The sequence below is a fragment of the Equus przewalskii genome, chromosome 14 (genome assembly GCF_037783145.1).
Source record: "Equus przewalskii isolate Varuska chromosome 14, EquPr2, whole genome shotgun sequence".
NCBI lineage: Eukaryota > Metazoa > Chordata > Mammalia > Perissodactyla > Equidae > Equus > Equus przewalskii.
In genome coordinates this window covers 88,088,947-88,097,478 of record NC_091844.1, presented here as the reverse complement: position 1 = coordinate 88,097,478, position 8,532 = coordinate 88,088,947, and the positions used below count along the sequence as shown (strand labels likewise).

The following is an 8,532-nucleotide window of genomic DNA, read 5'->3' as shown; positions in this document are numbered from 1 at the left end:
CTCTCGCCTCCGGGGAAACCTGGGGGACACATGGACAGTGGCCTCAATCTATTCCGTAGCTGCACCGTGTGCCCCGGCCTTCTCACCAGAAATCCTCTGTGTCCCGGCAGGACTATGACAGAGCACTGAGCCCCTGTGGAGCTCCAGGAATGGCCTCATCTCGGGCTCGGGCCACTGCTCTGGGACGACCACTGCTTACTCCTCTTCTCCTCACCCCCACAGGGCCGTCCAGGAGAACGTTCTGCAGGGGTGGCAGGGCTCCACGTCTATGCTGCCGCGTGAGGCACTGAGCATGGGGAATTTAGCTAGGGAGACAGAGGGTCTAAAGAGTTAGTTTCATTTAACTCTCATCCAATTAATTTAAATTTTAGATGTAATTTTAAGTAACTATTGGCTACCATATTGGGCAGTGCGGCTTTGAGAGCCTGGTTCTCGGTGTGGTCCACGACGAGCACTCCAGCACTGCTCTGGAGCTCGAAGAAGCGAGACTCTCAGGCACCCCCTCAGATCCGCAGAGTCAGAATCCACACTTTCACAGGGTCCACGCGATTCAGAAGCACAGCAGCCTTCAGGAGCCGGGCTCCAGGCGCGGATGTGAGGGTCAGGGCAGCCTTCACTAGCTGCTGAGCATCCTTCTGTGGCTGTTCTCTATGCCGTGGCCTAGACGTAGTGAAGCTGAGGAATATAAAGGGGCCTCTGTGTTTTGCAGTTTCCTGGAGGCAGTGAGTGAGCAGGGAGCCCTGGCTGCCAACACGGGGAGAGGTCACGGGGGGCAGGACATTCACGATTGAGCGCATCTCTTAATTCATTAAAACACAACCTGCTACGTAGAGAAGCATGGGATGTGGTTTATGTTCTTAAGGATTTCATCTGGAAGGGCAGACAGAGCTGTCCACGTGGGTCTGGGACCTGGCGGGGGCTGGCTGCTCCCACAGCTGGTGGGGCTGGGGGCGGGCGGGTTCCTGGGGGTGGCACGGGAGCCAGCCTTTCCAATGGTTTTGCTTTCATCAGGGAGGGATGAGGGTGCTGGAGGGGAGGAGGGCAGGCCACGCCCTGGGAGAGAGAAGCAAGGAAGGTGCTTGGCAGTGTCCTGACAGACTCTTCTACGTGCAGACCGCACCTGCCCATGATCACCTGTGCACACTCGAAGCCCACTTGGGTGTTCTGAGTTCCAGCTCTTGTCTAGCCACTCACGACTTAGCTGACCTTGGGTAAATCTCCTACCTCCTGAGCCGCAGCTTCTCCATCTGTGAGCCAGGATCACATCACCCTGCAGGGGGTGTGACAACGAATGAGGTCACCTCTGCCCCGCGCCTGTCAGGTGCATCTGTGTGTGTCAGGTGGGTGCTCAGTTCCCGTCTCCTGGGCCAGGGGCTCCGAGGGCAGGGACACGTGTCTTTGCTGCACACCACGAGGCGCAGCACACATGTTACGGCCCAAGGGGTGGGGCGGGGGGTCGTCTGCCGGCTGCAAGATATGCCAGTAGTCGAGAGGCGAAGTGGTAGGAGAGAAAGGGATTTATTACAGCTTGCTAGCGAGGGGGCAGATGGCCGACGCATGTCCAAAAGCACATTTTACAGAACGAAGACTGCAGGCCAGTCATGTAGGGGGCTGGTCTCCAGGTAGGGCGGTCATCTGGTCTCTGGCTGGAGGCAGACGTCTGGTCTTAGTTCCTGATCATCTTTTGTTTTACCGGATGTGCGTCAGAGAGGGGAGCAACGCCTTATACCCTGATCTTTCCCTTGTCATTGATGACGGCTATCAGCATAGACTCTCTGCCCGGGGGGCATCACATTCGTAAGGAACTCAAAAGAACAAAGTTATCTACCTACAGCAGCTGGGAGGGGCCATAAAATCTGCAGAGCGTGTACATCTGCTGGAGGGCCCGCATCCAGCTGGGCTAGTTAATCAGAGGTCATTCACAGTTACAATGTGGTTTCTTTTCTACGATATGGCTTCCCTTATGTCAACCTTGTGTTGACAGGTATCACACACTTGGCAAGGTGTGCTTTCTCAGGGTCCATGAACTCCTTTCAATCACATGAAAATTTCACGAGTATCTGCATTTTCCTGGGGCTAAGGGCCCTTCCCCTCGGTCAAATCCCCCACAGGCTGTCTTCTTCAGAACCATCGCTGGAAACCATTGCTGAGTGTGCCAGATAAATGCAAGAATAGGAGCCTTCTAGAGACAAGACCGACTCAGAGTCACAGCTGGACGGGGAGGGGGGACTTCAGGCCCAGGCCGGTGCTGGAGGGACCTTGTCCGGCTATGGGCCTTGGCCAGCCGTCCTGCAGAGACTCTCCGGGCTCCTCCGGGGGAGGGCTGCTCCACCTCGGAGCCCCATCTCCCCACAGCCCTTGTGACATCACACAGGCACGGCCAATCTCCAGAAAGCTCTGTCTCGCTAGCTCAGGCCTCTATAAATTCTCTCCTGGCTGAGACCCGAGCACCGTGGGACCTTGGCTGGCTTGTGGGGAGCAAGAAATCCAGTCCCAAACCCTGAACTTCAGACTTCTGGGTGAGGTCGGAGTGCCGTTTATAAATAACTTGCTATTTTTAAGTTGTCATTGCCAAAAGAACAGGGGGACAGCAGAGATGAGTTTAATAGAGCAATGAGCATTTGACACCTTGGGAAGGTGAGGGTGGGGCAGGTCACGGCAGACACTGCCTGGGTGCTGTTGGCTGAGTGGTATGGGGGTGGTCCAGCACCAGGAATCATGTTTCCAGAGTGGGGAATGGCCCCGGAGAGAGGTGAGAGGCTCTGGGCTCTGGTCCCTGTGCTGCTGGGGTTTAAGTCACGTGACTTTGGCCTTTACAGAAACTCTGGAAGAACTAAGCCCATTGGTGAACTGAACCCATGTCCAAAAAAAATAGCCACGCATTCGAGCAAAATTTGAATGTATATGCATCAGTTTAGCACGGGATCTCACGTGCTGATTTCGGGCTCCTCCGTTTCCTGTGTTAGCTCACTCTGGGTGTGTCCCAAACTTGAATAAACTTCTTTTATTTCACTGTAAATCTCAGACTTTTGGCCAAAGGTTTTTTAAGGAAGTATCGACAGTGATGACAAAAGTCCCTGGAGCCCCTCTTTGACTTGCTGGCTTGTCAGAGGAAGAGCTCTCTCCCACATTTCCTGGGTGCATCCTGTTGGGTCTTTTCTTATTTTAAGGCAAATGCCAAAGGAAAAAAAAGAGGAGGGAACAGTGCTCGACTGTGTGAAATTTCAAGATTATTCTTTTCCATCAGAAGAGAATAATTGCCTCACCTCAGTGGAATAACCCGTTGCAATGTTCCTCGTTTCTGATGAATAAATTGCACTTTGCACGCAAAGCTTTAGCATATTCACTGTACATCACAGCCTGGCCTCAGTCACAGCTTGTCTCTCTTAAAGGGCATCCTGTTCCTTTGCGTAGATGTATTTAAAAGCTAATTTAAGCAAGGGTTTCCAATGACAGATTTAGAGGTAGATGCCACAGGTGGTCTGAGCGGTGGGTGGCCTGTTGGGAGAAGGTCAGGTCAGGCCTGGCGGCTCCCTCCCCGTTGCCTCGTAGAGCTTGGCTACTCTGTCAGTAGAAACCGTAGGAAAGAATTGACTGTAGAGGACCATGAGCTGGGAGCTTGTTGAGCCCGTCACCAAAGTCACAGAGCCGTGAACTCCTCCCACCAGGGCAGAGAACCGGCTTCCTTGCAGCGTGAGGTCCCGGTGGAGGAGTCTTCCAGGACCTCCTGAGGGCCTGCGAAGGCCAGGCTGTCCGTGAACACTCTTGGGATCTGTGGCTGAGGAGAGACACAGCAGACACAAATCACAGGGCCTGTCTGCAGCCGACGATGGCACTGTGTGTGGTCAGGCGGTGCTGTGGTCTGGAGACCCACACTGGAGGCGTCGTCTCTTTTCTTTCTTAGGTTTTTATCTTAGAGGTGGAAAGACTTTCACCCAAAAGTCTGTGAGACTGTTTGGAGAGCACAGATAAGCCCTGCAGCTCCCAGGGAGAGAGTGATGCCTTCGCTGCTTTCTCTATAGTTAACAAAGTGGGTAGGTGCCTGTGTGTAAAACCTGTCCCCCTCCCTTTACATTCCTGTGTGACACTGGGCAAGCCCCTCACTTCTCTGGGCTTCTCTGCAATGGACCTGATCACATGTAACTGTTGGGTGGGGTGAGGAAGGCACGAGAGGGGATGTGAAGATACAGAGTTGAGGCTTCAGGATGTCGGCTCCGTGCTGTGTGCTCCTGTCTCATATCGTTACACATGTTTTATTAAAAGTGTGGCAGAACCTGAACTTAACGAGACCCAAGCCCTCGTGGAGAGGGCAGCTTGGGAGACAAGCCTCCAGCTGTGAGGTCGACGAGGGTTGAGGGGGATGGTTGGGGGTTTTAATGAAACCTGACCAGCCAGGGTGCTGTCTGGGCTGGATCAGCTGTGAAACCAGAGGCTCCTGAGAGCTGTTATCAGGGAAGGGCTTCACCTCGGGGCACCTGCTGGAAGGCGGGGGGCTGGCTGTTCCAGACAGACAGGGCACCCTGAGGTTCTCCCATGGGGGTCAGGCCAGGCGTCCTGGGTGCGTCTCTGTGTGCCCAGGATGCAGCACCACGACCTGTAACTCGGGCACAGGTGATGCTGCAACAGTCTCTGGTGGTGGGGGGCGGGGGGCCGCCGAGCGCTGTTTTCTCTCCCAGAAGCCTAAGGTTCTTCACTGTGCTGATGATAACTCGTCTCAGGTGTTGGGAAGTTTGAATGAAAAGTATGGGCATGTGTTAGTTTTCTGTTGCTGTCACACATTCTGAGTGTCTGAAGCAACACAGCTTATTACCTCAGTCTGTAGGTCAGACGTCCAGGTGGGCTCAGCTGAGTTCTCTGCTCTGGGTTTCGCCAGGCTGAAATCACAGTATCGATGGCTGGGCCGTATCAGGAGGCTCTGGTGGGAATCCTCTTCGAGCTCACTGAGGTGGTAGCAGGACACTGTTCCTGTGGTTGTACGACTGAAGTTCCCGGTTTCTTGCTGGCTTCAGTGGGGCCACCCTTAACTTCTAGAGGCCTCTTTCTGGGCCTTGCACGTGGGCCCCAGTCTCAGAGCCAGCAAGGCCTGAGGGGACCTCTCTTTTGCAGTGTGATCCAGTGTCATGCTTTGAGTCTTTCTGACTGCCTTCTGCTGTGTGGTTCCTGTGCTTCCAGCCGGAGAAAGTCCTCTGCTCTTAAGTTCTCATGTGATTGGACTGGACCCTCTGGGACTATCCAGAATTACCTCCGTGTCTTAGAGTCTGTGAACTTAATCACGTCTGCAAATTCCCCCTCGCCATGTAAGGCAACATGGTCATAGGTCTCAGAGATTAAGGAGCAGACTTTGTTGGGGCCCTTCTGCCTGCCAGAGGTGGAAGTGCTGTGCCAACGCCAACGCCCTACATGTGTCATTTGTTATTAGGACCATCAGTGTGTCCCTGGCTTCTCTCTCCTGGACTCAAATCTTGCATTTAGGAAGTATGTGTTTATGTGTCCCATTCATGGAACTCAGACCCAACGGACTGGGGAATATAGATGTGGGGCTAAGTCTGACTGTCTGCAGGGACACAGTCCCCGGTCCGTACACCTGCATCCCCAGAGACAACGTAGCACCATTGTCTGTTTCTGGTGAATCCCAGCCGAGCTCAGATTTGTACCCTCCTGATCGCCTGCATGACAGCCACCACAGGAGGTCCTCTCTGCTCCTGCCCAAGTGCCAACCCCTCTCACCACGCCCCGCCAGTCTTCACCCTACACACGATCTTTGAAGGTGTGTGGGTTCAACAGAATTCTGCATCGTCCTCAGTGCCCAGAGAGGGTCCTGCACAGAGCTGGCTACTGGTGGATACTTTGGGAATTGCTGACCCATGAGTTATAGAGACCGATGACAAGGCATCACTTGAAGAAGACCCTATGGGAGGTGGGCTTGAGGGTTGGTGAGATTCCTGCGGAAGGTGACGCTGTCCTGGTTGTCTCCGGGGGGTCTCATGAGCAGGTGATGCAGCTTCTTCTCTAGTTTTGTGTAGACACGTGACTCAAAAAGTAAAACAAACAAATGCACGATTAAAAGAAAGCATTATTCTTTACAGTTCCAGGGGCACTTCCTCTAGCTTTGGGGCTCAGTGTGACCTCTGGGTCCACCAAGGGAGTGAGTGGGTGTGGAGTGACTGCTGTGAAGGCGCGGGGAGGCCGCCCCCTGGTGGGCAGAAGGCGACGGCTCCTCCTACTCGTGGGCTCCTTGGCAAATGCTTCTCTGACTATAAGGCCTTCTGCCTCCAGAACTTCTGGGGGAAACTTCTGCAGCTTGCCTTCTGCCAGGACGCCTGAGTTCTCAGCTGTGAGATGGTGATGTGGAGATGGGTCTGCCACTTTGGAGAAGTGTGCACCTGGCACTTCGGTCTTCTCATCTGTAAAATGGCAGAGTTGAGCAAAGTTAGAGATTCTCGGCCCTGGTCCCACCCTGTAGATTCTGATTCCTTTGTCTGTGGTGCAACCCTGGACCTGAGGCTTTAACAGCCTGGGAGGGAACTGGCTGGGTGGCATAGTGGTTAAGTTTGTGCACTCGCCTTTGGCAGCCTGGGGTTCCTAGGTTCAGATCTGGGCAGGGACCTAGCACTGCTCCTCAAGTCACGCTGTGGCAGCATCCCACATAAAACAGAGGAAGATTGGCACACATATTAGCTCAGCGACAATCTTCCCCACAAAAGAAAAACAAACAAATAAAGGCCCAGGAGGTGATTGGTCTCCAACCACCAGGTGGAGAACTGCATTGGATGACACCGAGTCCCCGTCCCACCGGCCAGCGTGGGTACCTTACAGTGGGCCACTGGGGGGCTGCGGAAGGAATGCAACAGAGACACGCAGTTGGTCTCTCAAGTGGGTGTGCAAGAAGATCCGCCGAGTGGAGGACGGAAATAACCCAGCCACATATTTTTATTTTTTAAGTAGTAAGAAGGAAACTAATCACACATATAGTTATAAGCAAACATTTGTGTCTCAGGGGTGCAGCCTGTCTTGCTGACAGTGACGGGCAATCAAGGAAGACTGGAGCCCTGGTACACAGCTGTGATGTTACACCTTCCAGAGACGTCTCAGGAGCTGAAGAGGCCAGGCTAAATGTCACGTGGAAACATGGGGTGTCCAGGTCATGGCTGAGGGGCGTCCGGAACCAGCACTTGCACTCCAGGCCCTGCCCGTCTTTGGTTTGCCCCGCATCTTTGGTTTAATTGGCCCTTTCTGCCCTGTAAGTGCCTTTCTTCCCAAACAGCACCTCCCAGGGTGCGGAACACTTTTGGAGTTGCCCACAGCAGAGTGCTGGGCCTCAGCCCGCACCCTTGAGTTTCTCCGGCCTCTTTCCCATGCAGAGAAACATCCGGGGCTGGGATCTCAGAATGTTCCAGAGCCATATCATAGCCTAGGATATTAGAACGGGATTCGGGATCATCGTAACACCTGCGTTTGGAAAGCATCGACAAAGACCTTTGGCAATGTCTTCTCATGCCCTCTGCTGGCTGCGCCTGCTTCCTAGGCCGGGAAAAGGTGGGAGAAGTGAGGTCCCCTTCCCCGGTGAGGAAGTCGGGCTCCTTGGCTGGGGCTGGGTGCTGACCGCCGTCCCAGGAAACAGGGTAGGCAGAGGCGCCTTGTGCTTGTGTGAAGGGGAAAGTGGCTGACTGCAGTTGGGCAGGACCACAGCTGTGAGGTCCAAGAGGCCAGCCTTCCAGAAGTTGGGATGAGCCAAGGGTGCGTGCCTGATGTCCAGGCATTTAGATTGTGGCTGAGGGCTCAGTGAAGGATGGGGGGGGGTCTCAGCATCAGCTCTTAGGAGGGGGCGACGTGCAGTAACTGTGCTGCAGGTGAGACATTCTGGAGGACAACAACCCAGAGCCTTGAGGAGGGAGGCGTTCGTCCAGATGATGGGAGCACCTGTTTACTGGGAAGGCAGAGCCGAGGCCCAGAGGAGAAGCTGTGAGGACGACTGAGCACCATCTCTCTCGGGAGCTGATGGCTTGCTTGTCCACAAGGCACCCGCTTTCTTGGGGGCACTTAGCTGTTGGGATCCTAGATGCTCGGGAGTTGGTTCGTTCTCACCCACTAACCTTACTGCGTCCCTGCAGGGGGCTGGGCACTGTGCTGCAGAGCCGGCCGCAGGCCACCCGAGATGCCTGTTACCCCTCCAGATGGCACTACCTTCCCCGAATATCTTCCATTGAAATGTACATCTTTCTCAGCATCCTCCCAAGAAACCCTGTGGCACAGTTACAGGAGATTAGCCGGCCCCAGGCCTCAGAGCTGGGCCAGTAGGGCAGGACGGAGACCTGGGCTGTCTCTGTAGAGACGGCTCTAAACACTGACCCAAGAAACCCGCCTGTGGGAGCCGATGATCATGCCCTGCTTGAAAGTCCGCCTGCCCTCGGCCTCCCGCTGAGCTCCTTCCCTCCCCCTCCTTTCCACCTCTAAGTGCGCTGCTCCCAGGTGTCGTGCTTGAGCCCTGGGCGCCTCTCTGTCCACCTTCTCCCCAGACCCTCTCATCCTCTC

The 8,532-nt window shown here is 54.6% G+C and overlaps 1 protein-coding gene across 4 annotated transcripts in view; it reads left to right on the top strand.

Moving 5' to 3' along the window:
• Window positions 1–2,360: 2,360 nt before the first annotated feature.
• The window catches only part of ALLC (allantoicase), a 36,980-nt gene continuing 30,808 nt past the window's right edge, over window positions 2,361–8,532 (top strand). The window contains exon 1 of one of the 4 annotated variants that reach the window (XM_008537309.2): window positions 2,361–2,519. The gene's annotated coding sequence lies outside the window, so the exon portion shown is untranslated. Of the gene's footprint in view, window positions 2,525–8,532 lie in introns of all 4 variants that reach the window. The other 3 variants (XM_070571776.1, XM_070571777.1, XM_070571778.1) reach the window with 3 other exon arrangements.